The sequence below is a fragment of the Rhinolophus sinicus genome, chromosome 1 (assembly GCF_057876585.1).
Source record: "Rhinolophus sinicus isolate RSI-liver-muscle chromosome 1, RSI-T2T, whole genome shotgun sequence".
NCBI lineage: Eukaryota > Metazoa > Chordata > Mammalia > Chiroptera > Rhinolophidae > Rhinolophus > Rhinolophus sinicus.
The window spans coordinates 105,543,283-105,562,108 of NC_142501.1; the positions used below are offsets into that span (position 1 = coordinate 105,543,283).

The 18,826-nt window shown below is 43.3% G+C and overlaps 1 long non-coding RNA gene across 1 annotated transcript; it reads left to right on the forward strand.

Moving 5' to 3' along the window:
• The first annotated feature begins 1,011 nt into the window (after positions 1-1,011).
• On the forward strand, positions 1,012-17,385 carry LOC148759162 (uncharacterized). The gene is made up of 2 exons (XR_016022453.1): positions 1,012-6,244; positions 9,419-17,385. It is a non-coding gene; the product is annotated as an uncharacterized LOC148759162 (long non-coding RNA).
• Positions 17,386-18,826: the final 1,441 nt, after the last annotated feature.

Here is an 18,826-nt window from a genome sequence, read left to right on the forward strand (position 1 = left end):
CAAACTCTTAACAGAATAAACCAAAGGAAATCCGTTCTCAGACACATGATGACTAATATGTGTGTGTGTGTGTGTGTGTGTGTGTGTGTGTATAATATATATTTGAAAAAAAATCTGGAAAGCAGCCAGAGAAAAAGGTTCATTGCCAATAGAAAGACAATGATTCAAATGGCTATGAATTTCTCATCAGAAACCTGGGAGGCTAGTAAGAAGTAAGACAGTTTTCAAGTGCTGAAAGAAACAAACTGTCAACCCCAAATGGGGTATCTGGTAAAAATATCCTTTAGGAAGGTATAAGGAAATATTCTTAGATTAAGAAAACTAAGAGTATTCATTGCCAGGAGACTTATGAAGGAATTGCTAAAGGAAGTTTTTCAGACAGAAGAGGAATGATGCCATAAGAATACTTGGAATACGATGACTTAAGGAAGAGCAACAGAAATGATAAGTATCTGCGTAACTACAAGAGATTATTAGTTTCCTCTTGAATTCTTTAAAATATGTTTGATATTTGAAGACAAAATTTTTAGCAATATCTGATGGGGACTTCAATGTATGAAGATGTAATATATAAGATAACTAGAACATAAGAGGGACAGGTAACTGGGATCTACATATTTGTAGGATTTCTATATTTCCCATTGCAGAGGTAAAACTCTGATTCTAAGGATGCTGTGAAAGTTAAGTGTGTATATTGTACCCCTAGAAAAATCATTAAAAACTATGCAAAAATTTATAATTTTGAAAATAGATGAATTAAAATGGGATACTAACAAATGTTCAATAACCCAAAACAAGTCAGGAAAGGGGGAACAAAGGAATAAAAAGCAGAGGGAATAAGAAAAAACTAAATAAAATTGTAGACGTAAGTCCAAACATATCAATTTCAATACACCAATTAAAAAACAGAGATTGCCAAAATTGATTTAAAAATGTCTTGAACTAACTCTATGCTGTCTATAAGAACCTCACTTTAAATATAATGCTCTGTCAGGAAGACATCATTTTAAAAGGGAACAGGGGGCGGGGGGGGGCGGGGGAAGGCGGCCAGATGGCTCAGTTGGTTAGAGCTTGAGCTCTGAACAACAGGGTTGTTGGTTTGATTCCCACATGGGACAGTGAGCTGTGCCCTCCATAACTAGACTGAAGACAACGAGTTGCTGCTGAGCTTCCAGAGGGGTGGCAGATGGCTCAGTTGGTTAGAGCGTGAGTTCGCAACAACAAGGTTGCCAGTTCAATTCCTGCATGAGATGGTGGGCTGTGCCCCTGCAACTAAAGATTGAAAAACGGCGACTGGACTTAGAGCTGAGGTGCTCCCTCCACAACTAGATTGAAGGACAACTACTTGGAGCTGACGGGCCCTGGAGAAACACATTGTTCCCCAATATTCCCCAATAAAATTAAAAAGAAATAAAAAATAGTTCCGGCCTGGTGGCTCAGGTGGCTCAAGTGGTTGGAACGCTCTCTCCTAATTCCGAGGTCACCGGTTCGATTCCCACATGGGCCAGTGAGCTGTGCCCTCTACAGCTAAGACTGTGAACAGCAGCTCTCCCTGGAGCTGGACTGCCGTGAGCAACTGGAGGTTGGCATAAGCTGCCCCTGGCTGCTGAGTGCTGCCGTGGGCTACCATGTGCTGCTATGAGTGGCCGGCGTGAGTGGCTGGCAGCCGGCGAGAGCTGCCGTGAGCTGACTGGCGACTGACTGCCACACTTGGGGGGAGCGCAAGGGTCATAATACCAGCATGGGCCATGGAGCTGTGTTCTACACAACTGGACTGAGAAACAACGGCTGGAACCGGAGTGGGGAGGGGGAAGATGGAAGACAGGGGGGACATTTTCTTATGCATAGCAAATGAAAAAGGTTGAAAGCATAAACATCGTAATGAAGAATACATTTATTCCTGATTACTTATCATGCTGTGTAGCTTTTTAAAAATCTCAAAAGCCCATGTATCTCTGTATTTCTGGCTGTCTCCTTCCTTTCCTCTGCCATCCCTACGGAACTGTCCACCTGCACGTTGAACACTGGACTTCATGGGACTGCTGAATGGCTCAGTTGGTTAGAGCACGAGCTCTGAGCAGGAGGGTTGCCGGTTCGATTCCCACATGGGCCAGTGAGCTGCACCCTCCACAACTAGATTGAAGGAAAACAACTTGGACCTGATGGGCCCTGGAGCAACAAACTGTTCCCCAATATTCCCCAGTAAAAAAACAAAGCAAAACAAAAACAACAGGGCTTCATCAACTTGTCATGTTTTTGCCAGTGATATGAGGCCCAATAACCAGACTCATCTAGTGATACTTAGGCAATTACAGTTCATATAGCTGTCACCTGCTGGGTGACATTTAAATCTCTAGTCATTGAGTTTGTCATTGGTTTACCATGTACCCTCAGGAGAAACTCCAAATTCTTTTGCATGGAGTAAAAACACCCACATCAATTTAGTTCTTGCCAAATAATTCAGCCTTATGTCTTGCTACTAAACCTAGTCTGCCCCTTTGCTGTAGCATCTAGCTGAACTGGACTACTTCTCATTCCACAATGTTCTCCCCCACTCCAGTCTTTGCATCTGCTTCTTCCCTCTATCTGGCGTCCTCTGTCCTTCTCCTTCAGGCATCAACTGCCATATCACCTCCACCAAAGCGTAGACAATATGGTCACAAAATAGGGATGTCCTTTCTGTGTGTTCCCATCACCTGTTTTGTATTTGTCTGGTATATGTGACTCTGAGTGGAAATTGCCTGTTCATCTGTTCCTTCAGTTTATAGCAGATGATGGGTCAGGGGTGGACCATGTCATCTTCATCTTGTAACATCAGTGCTTGTCATATGACCTTGTTAACAAATGAATGAAGAATGAGACAACCAGAGCTCTGATGCTCAGCCATAATAACAGTTAATTCAGTGGGCAACCATGGGCAACTTATATTGAATAGTAATCTCCTGTTGTGCACTGTTGCCTCATATAGGATTTTTCATTCTCCTTAACACTTATACTTAGTTATATTTTAGATAAAGAACATAATTCTTTGTTTTTCTTTCTAGCTGCTGTTGAATTTGAATCTGAATCCTATAGTCTTTTTCCTCCAGTATCTACTGATGATCTAGTTTTGAAAGCGTCACAGAATATGTACAGATTTTGAATAAAAAGTATATGATCTGAAACATAAATAGTACACATTTATTTACTGGACTGTTTATATAACACTTTGTTTCCCATGTAACATATGGCATGTGAAAATATTAAAGAAAAATATTTTTGTATCATAGGTGTATAATGAAAATTTATGTAGTATTTTAAATTATGTTTCTTGGCATCTAACTTCTAAGCAGATTTGTGAATAAAAAACAGAATTGAGTTTTACATACTCATACTGCCCGAATACCAGCTGTTTAAGTAAAACCCAAACAACCAAGTTGTAATTAATACTTCAATGATGTTAATTGCTAACTTTCTTATCTTTTCCAATTTTTGTCACTGCCGTATTTCCCCGAAAACAAGACCAGGTCTTATACTAATTTTTGCTCCAAAAGACGCATTAGGGCTTATTTTCAGGGGATGTCTTATTTTTTCATATACAACAATCTACATTTATTCATGTACAACAATCGGCATTTATTCGTTTATTCACGTACAAAGACCTACATTTATTCAAATATAGTCATGTCATCTTCTGGAACATCGGGGCCAGGTACCCTTGATCCAATGATAGCTACCACTTTCATATCACTTTATATTTTATAGAAACATTTTTACACATTTCTAAATAACTTTTTTACAAAGACCATCTTAAACAGAAAAATCACCAACGAGAATCACATAAGTGAGAAGCACTTGTAATAAATAGACGATGTAAGCGATATGTGTTTGTAGTGGGAGCTGAAAGATGGCACAGCATTGCCTCCTTCCACCCATTTTCTTTTCTCTGTGCATGTCTGAGAATGATCATGAAAGCGCGAGAACATTGATTTTGGTATTACAAATACATTTTAGCAAGTAGGCAACTACTCAAATATGGAACCCTGAGTAATGAATGTATCGTCTGTTTACATTTAAAGATTTATCTCCCAGACCACTCAGAGCTGTTAGATAAATCTGCCAGCAGGTGGCACCCAGAGACCGACTAATGTCCAAGCCCATTGTGGCTCTGACGACAGAAGGCGCCTTTGCAAAGTCTGTTAGATTTTAAGGGTTTTTGGTTTGTTTTTGGTGTTTGGGTTCTTTTTTTTTTTTTTACACTTTGTGAGTTACTGTGAAGAAAGAAATAACAGGTAGCAAAAATAAGCAAATACTGGGCAATTATAAAGTTTATGAAGTTTCACAGCGGTTACGTGGTCACATTCTCTGTCACTGTTTTTTTTAATCTTGCTCTCAAGACGGTACTTGAAAGCTCTGTGCAGCTTCTGTCTCACAAGCCTCCTCTCCTGGGACCTCGCTTTTCCCTGAATGACGTGACTTCTATGAAAGTTCTTACCCAGCCCAGGGCCTGAGGTCACAGGCTCCCCAAGGAAAAGTCACTACTTTTGTCAGATGGCTGCTTTGTGTTTCTGATGACTTTCGGACAGAGAATGCTCATCACCATAGATACTCGTCCCAATAGGCATTTTCTGCTTTCATTTGGATGAAAAACCCAAGGATCCGTCAGAAATTAAAAGCAAACAGAAGCAGGAAGAAAACAGCGTCAACAAAGTCGGGAGATATGGCTGGTTGTGAACAGACATCAGAGAGGAACGGCAGAGAAGATGAAGCGGGAGATTATGGAGGAAACAGGAAAGAGACAGAGGGCCTTTTCCTCAACCACATTAGAGACTGGCTCGATTTTATGACAGCCCAGGACCTACAGCAGATGTAGGGGTCGCTGTAGCGGCTTCCTGCACCTTAATTTATCACAGTCTTCTCTGAAGTGAAACGACCCACGGGAGTATGAGGTAAGCACCTGGCAGCAGTGCCCTTCCGTTACTCTCCTGTCCTTTGTTATACGGTTTCCTCCTCCAGATGTGACACATGACACAATGTTATTAGTTTTCCTTTAAATAGTTTTCTCTTAAATAATGTAAGCTGCGAGGAAAACTTGTTGTCCTTCCTCCGCTGTGTGTACCATTTCCTGGGCTGTCCCCACCTGGCTGCCCATCTGGGTTTCCATCAGCTCCATTTCTCCTCAGCCTGAAGAAATTCCTTTGAACTTCCTTTGTTGACACTTTCTCTTTTTCATGGTTCCAACTGTGTTTCTAATTGCTTATTGACACAGTTTATGAGAGCTGCTTTAAAACCTCTGTGGGATGACTGTCATACCTGAGTGATGGTGGTGTAGGCAGCTGTTGCTTGTCTTTCGTTCGGCACAATACTTTCCTTGTTCTTGGAATTATGACTAATTCTCAGTGGAAATCTGGACATTTGGGGTATTTGGTATTAAGCTTTAGATCCCCCTAAAAGGTCTGATAAAATTTTATAGTGTGGCAAATTCACAGAAGAGAGAAAAAAAGAAAAACCAAGAATTACAGACAAGTGAGAGAGTGGACTTTGAACATTTGAAAGTATAGTAAGTGGTTAGCTGCTTTGGGAGGTCGTCTCCCTGTGATCACTTCCCAGGATGTCAGTATTTCAACAGCAGTGACACAGGAGGAAAAGAAAACAAACAAAAAAGCCAAAGCAGCAGTAGGTTAGGTTGTTTGAAGTATACCTTTACTTTGCGGGGTAGGGGACTGGGTTTAGAGACTTTTATTTTCTGATCCAGGGACTCGAGCCACATTGCAACTGATCAGGCTGAGCGACGTTGACTAAACCAGCCAGCTTCTCCTCCTTGAGGTGTTCTCCAGTCATCAACTGGAACCAAAAAACAGCAGTGACCACAGATACCGTGTTAATATTCATTCTCAAGTGGGGGGTCTGGATGACCAGCAAATCTAGAAGATAGAGGGGGTCTTAGTGAAGTAACTTCCTGGGCTGGGTAAAGAGAGGTTTCTTTTAAAATGGCTTAAGTATATTATAACCATGTGCTATGGCATTACCCTGTTATACACGGTCAGAAATAAATATACTTACATGCTCTTGGGCACGGACACAAAAATAAACCAACATATTCTATTTTTGCAGGTATGCTGCTCTACACCTTACGGAGATAAACTATTTGTGTTGATATTTTAAACTCCCAAGAGAGCAGAAATGAATTCTGCCTCTTTTAAAATAATGCCAATCTGGTCTAATATATAAAGTTAACAAATATTTCAAGGGGATGATGAGGAAGGTGAGTTAATATCCTTATCATTTAATTTCTTTCAAGTACTCAGAAATAATTTATGACAATGGATGAAAAATTGTGCACCAGACCTAGAGATGGATAAATGATAAAAGTCACGTCAGCAGAGGGCTTCCATTTTAGCAAGGGAAGTAAACTCTCTCAATATATAATCATTTTCTGATAGGAAATGGTAAATCACTGAATAATTATTATTGATTAAAGTTACTGATATTAACTCGTAATGATTCCTGCCTGCTCCTCTATTTTCCCTTCCTTTTGTCAGTCTGTCAATTTGTTATTATACATTCAACCAATATGCATTAATTACTCGGGGAAAGAGTAGCTCTTAAAAAAGCTGCCCTACGAATGTAACAATCTGTGGGAAACAGAAAATAAACCAAATAGGTCAGTGAACTCTATGGTGTGTTATTTAGGGATACGTGCCAGGAGCAAAGAAAGTCAGGGTGGAGGGAAAGTGCTGCGAGGGCTGCATTTTTTGATATAGTAACAGAGAAGGGATGACATCTGAGTTAAGACTTAAGGAGGTGGAGGAGAGAGCATCCAGCTACCTGACGAGGAGCATTCTAGCAGAGAACAGCCAGTGCAAAGGTCTTGAGACAGGCCTGGCATATGTGGGAAACAGTAAAGGGGCCATTGGGCTGCACTGGAGTCAGAGGGCAGAGTCGTGCGACGTGGAGGCAGAGACGTAGGAAGGGGGCACCCGTTGGCCCTTGCAGCTTTTGTCAGGAATATGGCCTTTGCTCTGAGTGAGATGGCCGGCCACCAGACGTCCAGAGGAGTACCTGATCAGATCTGCTTTTTAACCCACTGGCTGTGGCTACTGTGTGTGAGGATGGAGCAGACAGCAGCCAGTGGCTGAAGATTAATGAGCATATTTGGTGTGTGCGGGGGGGTCTGCAGATACCACCGTGATCCATAAGTTTGAGATGCTTCTGAGACATCCAAGTGGAGCTGAGTAAATGGATCTGTAAATCTGCCCAGGGCCGAGCTCCGGGCTGCGGATGATTTTGGAGCCTGTATTTAGACGGTGTTTAAAGCATGAGACTAGATGAAATCACAGAGGACGTGGGTGTGGCTAGAAAAGAGACGAGACCCAGGACTGACATCACTCCACAGTGAAGTTGAGGAGGACCCTGCAGAGGACACGAGATGGAAGGTGAGGGAGGTGACGGGGAAACAGAGCCACCGTCAGAAAGCCAGCTCAGAAAGCGTTGCTAGGAGAGTGACCCACTGGGCCAAGGAGAGTGAATGAGACTCTGCTGGTTTCAGCAAAGATGGCCATGGTTGACCCGATGAGGGTTTGGGCAAAGTGGGAGCAGATGCCTGATTTGCGTGGGCTTGAAAGACGGTGAGATGAAGGTCACTGACTTCACGGAGTTTCTGTATAAAAGGAGAAGCAGCTGTAGCTGGACGACGAGTTCAGCTCAAGGGAGGATTTCTTTTCATAAGATGAGAGCACGTTCAGACGCTTCTAGGAGTAATATGTGCGGGAGGGAAACCTGACGATGTGGGCAGAGGATGGGACTACCCAGGTTTTATTTAGATCAAGGAGTAAGGCAAGAAGAGAAGGGCGTGTGCTAAGGATGTTACTATATTGATGGATCCTAGAATATAAGCAGGGTACGGACCGAGGGGACGCTAGAGTGACAGAGAAAAGGTGGTCTGAGGACGTGGAGGAAAAATGACTTCCAGCAACTTGCTTAAAAGAAGAGGGAGGACAAGAGTGCCCTTTGGGGACTGGAATAAGTTGAATCCCATCATTCTCCTGCTCCCCAGTGTCTACAAGGGAACAAGCCACTTATAAAGTGTCCTCATCATAGCCGATGTTCTTCTTGAGGCCATCCAGAGTTTCCATGTCCTCTGGTGCCAACTGGAAATCAAACCTCTCAGAAATGTGAGGAGATCAATTCAACTTCCCTGAGGCAATGACTTCCCCCACCCCCACACAGACACACAAATTGATGTAAGAATTTACATAGGTTTTCTGAGATGGTAGTCATGAACCTGGAGTCTTTCCCTGGCAAAGTCATGGCAATCTGTCAGATCACTGAGGCTGGCAATTGAGATCACCCTCAGAGACTTCTCCTGGGGGCTGTGGTCGTAGCAAAGGAATCCTAGAAATTTTTGAGTCCAAATCTCCTGTCCTCAAACTCCTTCATTTTGCAGCTGAAGCAATCAAGAGATGACTTGCCCAGGACCATCTTGTTGGGTTAGAGACCAGGATTGGGACCCAAACCTGACCATCTGTTTAGTGTTCTTTCCAACCCCGCCCTGCTCTCCACCTCGCAGCAGTTGGAGGCAAGACCAGTTAAATAGAGCCCTTGTGTGCACAGAGTATACAAGGGCACAAGCTCTGCCCCATACACACCGACAGCCTCTCCAGTAACCAATACCAGGGCACATGCTGTGCCTCTGTCAGCCCCTCCTGCCCACAGCCTGCTGTGCAGGGCCCCCTGGGCTGGGGGTCACTGGTGCTTTTCAGCCAATGGCATTAAGCACCGAGTCCTCCAGGAGAACTGGCTTGTTCTTGCTCACCCTGGGAGGGAGGCAGAGATGCCATGTGTCTGGGGTTGCATATCCATCTCACCAGGGGCTGCCAGTTCGGCTGGGGTGGCTAATTTTCTAGAATCTTCCTTATTACTTTCTGGCTGTCTCAAGGTCTGGTGTCGCTTCTTTTGGTAAATCCAAAGAAGAGAGACAAGAGAAAGTGGGGCAGGAAGGGGAACTTGGGTACTTCCTCATTTTTCAAATATTTCTGAGAAATTCCGTGAACGATTGAATAAGTCAAGAAGACAAAATTGTTGTCCAAGCTAAGACCCAATAACCCCAATCATAATCAATAACCAGCTATTTTATAAGAATTTGCTACTTCAAAAAATGCTTTCAATTAATGGTCAGTTTTATTCCTCTTGAAGAGATAAGGAAGTTAAAACAGACGTGGTTACTCGTCTCACGTCACTCAGCTATCAAGTGTCAGAATCGTGGCTCGGGCTCACTTTGTCACTCTTCAAAGCTAAAGCTCCTGAATTGTATGCACATTTGAATCAGTAATGTTATTATTCGATAATGTTTTACTGAGTCTTTACAATGTGGACGAGAGAAAGAGTTGACAGAGATGGGTTATTCCCGCTGTCCATCCTTAATTCCTCCCCCCGACAGTTGAGAAAAGACCCCAGAAGGCACAGCATCTATGACGAGAACAACTTCCCAAAGACCGTTACCACGCATTCCTGGAGTGAGAGCCCAGGGCGGTGTACGAGATCAGGACAAGGTCCTTGGACTTGCAGAATTCCAGGAGTTCGCTCTGCTTGAGGTGCAGGTGACATTCCACCTGCAGAATGCTAAGCAGCCCTGTTGGGCTGTAGGAACACCAATACCAGATGTATAGGGAACATGCAGTGCTGAGTGGCACACTGTCAAAAATATTTGGGAATAGCAGCCTCATGGGTCAGCAGGTGATCGTCACCCTCAGCTGTGCCCGGGGAGCTCCCAGAGGCTTAGCTCTGCTTACTGCTCAGAGACAGATAGCATCGCAGCGTTGGTTAACAAGCTCAGATGACGAGGTCAGCAGATCTTCTCAGTCTCTCAGGCTGGAAACCATGTGACTGGATCTGCCTCAAGTATTGAAGCTTCCGTGCCCATGAGAACCCCCGCTGCCCCCCTGCAACCGATCAGCCTCAACTTGGCCAAATTCCAGTCCCCCTGAGAGCTCAGGGAACGTCCAGCTTCTCCCTTGATTCTTCACCAGTGACTCCAGTCAAAACCAACTTTCTTTCCTTTCTCTAAACTGGTGATCTCCAGAAGTGGAGGTAAACCTCCCACAGGACAGAAAATATAACTTTGTAATTTTCATCTAAAAATAAGAGAAGAAAATAAGACTTTCTAATATTTAACCCATGGATTGACTATCACCCTCTCAATCTGCATGGAAGGAGTTTAAAAGTAGACCTGAGCCGTGTCAGTCATCCCCACGCCCCTGGCTTCTTTCATGATTCTCCGAGGTAAGGAAGTGTACCTGTTCCTCCTTAAAGTGGATGCATCTTAACAAGTAACCTTCTTAATTGAAAAAAACCAACATTCTATGGTGGTAAAATATACGTAACATAAATTTACCATTTGAACCATTTTTTAAGTGTAAAGTTCAGTGGTATTAGGTACATTCACAATGTTTGGGACTGATTTTGTGCCATCGAGAGGCTCAGTGGTTCTCACGGTGCAGAACTCAAGAATTGTTGGACCTAAAGATGAATTGCGCACTTTCTTTTACACACGCGTGTTCCAATTTTACTGACTTTTATAAGATAAGTCACTAGTCCGCTACCTCTGAATCTCTAGGCCCAACCACCATAATACCTAATAGATTATACTCCAACCTGACCCTTAGGTGTTTTTTATAAAGTGACATGGCCTTGGGGACTGTGTTCAACAACTTGAAACACACATTGAAGCAACGATGTGCAAAGGTACAGCACAGAGAGGGGTGCCATTGGTGACCTGTTGAAATGCGGAAAGAGTAAGCTGAAGAGGAGGGAGAAGAGGTCGGGGTGGGTTGCGGGGGCTCCCGGGCTTGTACTTGAGCCCTGGCTTCTCAGGATCATCTGCAGCTGCCTGCAGTGAAAGCTGCACACGCCACTGGGTTTGGCCAATCCTGCCTCCTTACACGTCACCAGGGCCTGGGGGGAAGGCGCCTATGAGGGGTGATCTGTATAACTGGCTGGAGAAGCGTAATAAGTGGAAGCATGCAAAAATTGGGGGCTCGGGATGGGAGAGAAAACAAGACAGAGCAGGAGGGAAAAAGTCCGGAAAGGTGCAGGTGTCAATAAACAATACAGGAATTGACCCAGTAAGAGGAGAATGAAGAAGAAAGACTAGGAAAAAATGGGTAAGAGGCTCAGAATAAGAGAAGAATGCAAGTGGCCAGGACAGAGGTGAAGGAGGCAGCAAGATCTTCAGCTGGACACCTAGAAAAACGAGATTGAGCGACCATGTAACAGGCTCCCAGAAAATAGGAAGTGGCGCTCGGTGGAGCGTGGTGACCGGAATGTGGCTCCGTGTTTTCTCTTTGACCTCATTTCCTATTAAGGCCACCAAACTCCTTCAGCTCTAGTCACACATGCGCCCTGCTGACTCTCCAACAGATTCTCTCCTGCCTCACAACTTTGCCTTGGCCGTCTTCCTGCCTGTGTCACTCCTCCAAATGTCCACAACACCGATTTCTTATTTCCTGCCAGGCTGTGCTCAAATGTCGCCTTCTCAAGGAGGGCCAGCCCACCCATTCTGTTTTCAGTTGCCTACCTCTGTCCCCAGCCACCCCACCCCTCAGGTCCCTTAATCACCTTTACTTTGCCATTATCACTTCCCTCCCACCCCCACCCCAGTAGCACCTATACTCCAGGGAGCAGAGACCTTGGTTTTATTCACTGATGTTGAGTAGTGAGTGAGTACATCACAGGCACTTAGTATGTATTTAATTATTAAGTGGATGAATTGTGAAAACTGAGGCAAATGGACATTCAGGGATTTGCCTCAGTCTACACAGGTGGCAGAATTGGACTCGATCCACCTTTTCTGAATTCCTGTCCTTCCTCTCTCCCCCAAGCAGAAGCTGTACTCACTGCTCACATGGCACAGAGACCCACTGTGTCGAAAATGAGCTTTCCATGTGTGTCCTGTGGCAAAGCTTCCTCCCCAGGCTAGAACACAGAAAAGGAGGAGAGGTTGTACAAAGTTGTATCTGGCTCCAACTTTGAGGAACATACAAAATTGTTTGGAGCCTGTAGACCTTGAGGCTGTTTGGAGCCTGTAGACCTTGAGGCTAATGGAACAATCTATGCTTATTCTTGAATGAATTTTAATGTTAGGTGTCGCGTCCAGCGCCACATGGGCAGTGAGGGTGAGGGAAGGGGTGGCATTGGGTTAGGTTTTAAGAAAGAAAGAAACAGAGACTTAATGCAGTTAAATCTCAGAAGGCCAGGTGGTCTCGCAGTCACCAGAGACTGGAGCCCCGATTCGGGCCAACTGGTGGTTTTTATTGATAATTGTACAAGGAAGTAGCATTATCTTTCCCACGGTCTGTGAATCTCATACATCATGTCACAAAACTGAATCAAACCAATTATCTTTGTCCCCAAGCAGCCGGAGCAGAAAGTCTTGTGATGACTTAGGTGAGGTATGCACCTCCCTGGAGGGCAAGTCTCTCATGTTTTGACAGTTCCTTTGAGATAAGTGGAGAGAGCTGATCTTTATTGCCCTCATGAGTTCTCTCACAATCAGGTGAGAGAGGAAAGCCAGAGTCAGCAATGGCTTTTCCCAGGCAGGGAAGAAGGGGAGGCAAGGTTCCTTCTCATATTTTCTAAGGCAGCTCATTGGGGGTCCCCACTTGGTTCCACCTGGTTTAGGTTGTATCTCACGTGAGATATCTTACCCATCTTTGGTTACAAACCAACATTTGCAGACCAAACAGAGAGACATAAGGTGTAAAACATTGAGATAAGCAAAGTCCCAGAAAGGCACAGTCTCACAGACTTTTCTTTCCTCAAGGAAAGACACTGGGGACAGTGGGCAAGGCTGCTGTGTGACAACAGTTAGGCTAAGGTACAAATACTCCCCCACCACAGCTAATTTCAAGCTACCAATATGGGGGAAAGACGCTCACAGTCGAATCTGGTGAGCCCACGAGCTGGCCCTAGCACATGGCAGGGTTTCACCTCTTCCTCTAGGTTTACACTCGCTACACGATCTATAGATTTACTTTCCTAAATCAGTTCACTCTGTAAGAGATTATTAAACAGTTTTCAACCTCTGGGTTGAAAATCCAATGCTGAAAATTTTCTACCAGTGAAGGTCTAACTTTAGATGGAATCCATTAGCAATGTACCTACATAAACTTGGAGAAACACTTCAAACAACATCTGAGGAAGGACAAAAATGTAAAAGAGAATAAACTCGGTTTTCACTCAGAAGTATCTCATAGTTAATTACTTTTTTGGTTGCTAAGTCGGTTCTTTGGTGACACTTTCTGTTTCACAATATTGTTATTTTTCTTGGCTGCTTCCTTTTCTCCTGGCCACCAGGCTGGACTTTTAAGTTACCCATAAGTTTTGTCTTATCTAGGACAGCCCATTTTTAAGATTTCTAAAATGAAAATTTATGATTTTTGAAGAAACCGATTACAGTGTATTTCAGAACCACCTGGCGTGCAGACGTTATTGCACAATGGGGCGTAATGAACTTCCCAGCACGTGCCCAGCCTCCGTGTATTTCAGTTCCTAAAGTGCCGCCTTCTCAGCCTGCTTGCTACCGACCTCTGTTCAGATCTCTCCCTGTCCTCTCACCTGGACATCTGATCTTGGCCGCACTGCCCAGAACACCTTCCAGCTTTGTCATGCCGAGTTTAAAAATGCTTCTGAGACCTTTGAGCTGGCACAAAGCCAGCTGAGCAAGTGGATCAGACCATACCAGGGCTTGTCCGATTATGAACTACCTGTTGTTTTTTTGTGCCCTTTGTACAGACTGCCACCTTGATCCCTCCGCTCTGCAATTCCCCCCTCAATACTTATACTCAACCATCTTCAAACTTGAGTTTCTATTTGCCTGCTGATCCCTCCATTGTATTTTAATTTCCTTTAACCAACTTCCTTACTAAAGTCACTGTCGACATAGGAGGAAATGTTAGCGGTTGATAATACCTCACACTGTAAGAGACATAATGTATTACATTGGAAAAATGATGTGAATGCCTACCTTTAAAAGAATGTTTCCAGCTCTTGTCTCTTCCAAAGGAGGTAAATGGTATCCAGTAGCATGTTTCCCCACCACCAATTTTTATGTGTAATACTAATGATCGAAAGTCAGTCTCTAACTCTATTTCCCTTTAAAAGAAATCTTCTTCTTGGAGAGTCGCTATTTTTATCTTGCATCAGGAAAATTCAGGACCGAACTAAATATTAGGTTGTTGCCAGGAACCAAGGCTGGTTACAATGGCTGCTAGAAAAACTGGAAAAACAAAGGCATCTACTGAGGAAATCCTGCCAGACAAGTTGTGACAATTTGAAAATGAAAAGAATGCTAACAGTGTTATTGGGAAAAAGCTGAGTCTGTGAAAAGCCATGAGTTCATAACGATACTGAAAAAAAGAAAATTAAGATGAAGTTTCGGAAAAGGCAGTTGAAATAGTTTTTAAAAGGATGAACAAAAGTGTAACATGTTTAGTTTTTCACTGACTTCAATGTTAGCAAAAGTAAATGCATGTGAGTAATTTTTCTCCTATATTCAGGTCAGGTTATAAAATAGAGCTACGCACGTCTCTGTTTTTGTAAACAGGAAGTTAAGTGTGAGCTGAGCAGTGGTGAAAGTGTGCCAAGTACAGGGAGAACTGTGGCAGGTCCATTGGCAGGAAGTGTATCCAAAAAGGAACAACCTGGTGAAACACTGGAAATGTTCACACAACTAGAAAACACAAGAGACTCTAGTAAAAAAGAAAAAAGAAAAAAATTACTAGCATATACTAGAGACTTTTGTCTTGACTGGGTACAAGACAAACACACAACATGGAATGCCAAGCCACCTTAACATGGAAATGGGGGAAATATTGCCTTCATTCCAATGATAACAATTTCAAAATACTTAGGAGTCAATTTCACAAGAATTATACAGCTTCTACAGAGAAAAACAATCTATAGAAGGGCACTGATGACATAAAATAATATCTGAACAAGTGAAAACGTATGTAAAATTTTGGGATAGAAAGACAGTTTATTAAAATTTAAATTTTCATAAAATATACATCGAGCAACTCTGTTTCAGATTCCAATAGGATTTTTTAAAATTAGATACAATTTTTTCAAGTGTATATAAAACAATTAATGTCAGAGAGAAAAATTATGAAAAGAATAAACAGTGATGGACACTTTCCTTACTGGACCTGAGAACTTATTACAAAGCCAATATATTCTAAACAATAGTATTGGTATGATATGAGATTACACAGAAATACCAGTGGAACAGAACAGAAAATTCAGGATTCGTTTTTATGCATATGAGAATTTAAGATACGATTAAAACAGTAGTACAATGCAGGGAAAAATAATGAGTTATTTCATACATGATGCTGGCACAAATGGCTGGTTACCTTAAAGAAAGTAGGATTAGATCTCCCCTTTTATACCATGTAGCGGTGGTGCCAAAAAAATGTATACACATTTTAAGAGATGTTATCTTAAAACGTGTATACTTGTTTTCAGCATCCTCTGTATGTAAATAAATTCCAGGTGCATAAATGATATGAAGTATAAAAAAGAAGAGAAAAATACGAAAATCTCCAAGGCATAGTCTCATGTGAGAGAAGATCTTGCTAAATAGATTAGAAAACCAAATGCTGTGGAATAACAAATAAACATATTTAACTAAACAAAAATGAATTTCTGCCATGCAACTTACTAAAGTTAACTTAAAACTATATTAAATTTTAAAGTTTAATGTCAAACTTTTGCATGGCAAACATTAATAGAGTTAACAGGCAAATGATAAATTTGGAAATTATTTATAAATCAAATGAAAAGGAGTTGATATTGATAACCTAAGAGAGCTCATAAAAAATTGACAAGAAAAAGACAAGTAAGTTATGAAAATTTGACTACAGTTATGAGGAGACATTACACAGGAGAACAATCCAAATGGCCACAAGCATAGTAGAAGGTGTTCAGATTCACTAGTAGTTAGGGAAAAGCAGATTAGAGTAACAAAGATTTCAGTTTATAGCCACCTGACGGGCAAAAATTTAAATGAGTCATATTATGTATTGTGGGTAGGAGTGTCGATCAGAAAGTAATCCCATATATTGCAGCTAGATCCGTGAAACTGAATTCGAAAAGCCATCTGGCAACAACTATTGAAACTAAAGGTTCATGTACCCTTTCACTCGTAAGTCTTTATCCCACAGAAATAGAAGCTGCTGTGTAATGACACATGTACAAGGACATTTAACCTCAGTGTTCAGTGCCAACACTGGGAACCAAGTGAACGTTCACCCATGGGAAATCACTGAATAAGTAGTGTATGCACTCCATGTAGTATCAGCTACACTAGTGCACTCGGAGTAATTTCCATGTGCGAAACACAGGAGAGTGTGGACAGTCGTCCCCTTTATGTGCGGAGGATACATTTGAAGACCCTCAGCAGATGCCTGAAACCGCGAATAGTACCTAACCCTATACATACCATGTTTTCTCCTTATACATACATACCTATGATAAAGTTTAGTTTATAAATTAGGCACAGTAAGAGATTAACAACAACAAGTAATAATAAAACAATGTTAACAATGGACTGTAATGAAAGTCATGGGAACATGGCCTCTCTGTCTCTCAATAGTTTATTGTCCTGCATTCACCCTTCTTCTTGTGATGATGAGAGCTGACACATGTCTACATGGTGAGAAAACGTGAGGTGAAGATGCTGGACAAAGGGATGATTCACGTCCCAGGAGGGATGGAGCAGGACGGCGTGAGATTTCATCACGATACTCAGAACCGTGCACAATTTAAAGCTTATGAATTGTTTATCTCTAGAATTTTTCTTTTAATATTTTCAGACCGCAGGTCACTGTGGGTCGCTGAAACCATAGAAAGCAAAACTGTGGATAAGGGGGGGCTAATGTGTCAGGATCCAGTTTTGTTAAACTGGGACAAATACTATCTACATGTTATATATATAAAGAAAATTTGGAAAGCGCATATGAAATTTGGAAAGCGCTGTTAACATTCATTATTATGAGTGGTTGCTAAAAAGAGTAAGTGGAGAAGAGGAGTTATTGGGGAAACCAAGCCAAAAGAAAAAAACTCAGCTAAAAAGCATGTATATGATAATTTATGTATTTATTATTTATTATATTTTTGGGGAGGAATATTGGGGAACAGTGTGCCTCTCCAGGGCCCATCAGCTCCAAGTTGTTGTAAGTAAGACACCTCTCCTGCCATTTCCCCTCCGTGGACAAATTTCCAAGTCGGTCTGCACAGTTCCTCTGAGTGCTCTTTCCTTTTCCTTCTTAAGCTTTGGCCAACGACGGCTAAATCACTTTGTTATAAATCACCTTTTTATAATAAAGGAACATGTTCAAAGCAGGCGGATTTATATGGTATTGTAAAAGGCTTATGTGAGTTTGAGTTTTAAGATAAAGCCCATTGCTAAGGCAAATTTTGCTATCCTGCATTGTTTTCCATAGATTGGAAAACAACTCCAACGGGACAAACTATTTAAAAAAGAAAATTTAGCTTTGACAAATTTTTTCGCAAATAATCTGCCGTAAGTGTATAAAAGACAGCTGTGTCCTCAACTGCTTCTTTAGAATCTCATTAAGTAAAATGAAGTCTTAGACAACTGAGTTCAAAATGTTTTCATTCAAGGAACTGCTTGACTAGCAAACATGTAAAACTGACCCTACCAGTGCCAACCGAGAGCATTCCTGCCGGGGTTGCAGTGACGAGAGGTGATGTACGTCCAGGAGCAAAAGCGCGTGAACGCGTCCCCATCACCTGCTCCCTCTGTACACCTGCAACCCGCCCAGGACCTGCATGAGGCTGAGCAGGAGCCCCACTCCGAGGTGGAGACCCTGAGAGGGGCCGTGGCTGGCAGAGGGGTTCTGAGCACAGGTGGATGCCCTTGCTGGATGCCCAGACGTGACTGACCCTCCTGCCCAGTCTTCGAACCCCGGGGTCCTGGGGTGCCCGGGGACTGCGGCCTGCTGCTTGCCCTCCAGACTGTGATGTAACATTGGGCTTCTGAAGCACAAGAGCACATGTCCCATAACTCCTTCCTTCTTCAGTCAGAGGGACAGCCATGAGCGTCAGCCAAAAAGGCCCCCGTGTCCCCTTCGGCCCCTCCGCTTTCACATCCCAGAATTTGCCGAGGGCACGATGGCCTTCCCATCTGCCAGCCCCAGGCCGCCCAGTGCCTGCCTGGGAGCACTCCGAAGGGCATCCCGGGGCCTCAGAGTCCAGAGACTTGAGTGTCAGGCTCGGCTCACCCAGCGCTCGCCTCTGCAGCCGCACGACCTTGGGCTGTCCTTCGCTTGCCCAAGCCCTAAGGCATTGGGTGCCTCACCCCCTGGAGCCACATCCTGGGGCGCCCAGCATCCCAGAGTCCCCACAGGCTGCCTTAGCCACCTTCTCATCCCTGAACACCCTGATGGGCCAAAGCCAGTGTCCCATGCTTCCAGGGGGACCTCAGCAGGGCCCCCTTCCCAGTTCCCAGAATCCCTGGGAAGCCTGCCCAGTCTGGGTGCTGGGCTGCAACAGCTGCGCCCTCAGGCAAGCACCTCGTCAGGAACCCAGGGAGCCCGTGGAGAACATAACCCAGCAGCATCGGCTACAACACAGATCCATCCAGCTTCTGCTATAAATAAACCAGTCCAGGAGAAGCAGCACTATGCAAAATTTCCAGCGCAATGCTCTTTGCAAACAGCAAAGTAAATCAATAAAGTAGGGGCTGTTTTCAGAGACTCCCTTCCCTTAGATGGGAGACTGCCTTCAGGCAAAAACACAATATGGGTGTTCACGTGTGCAGGGGACA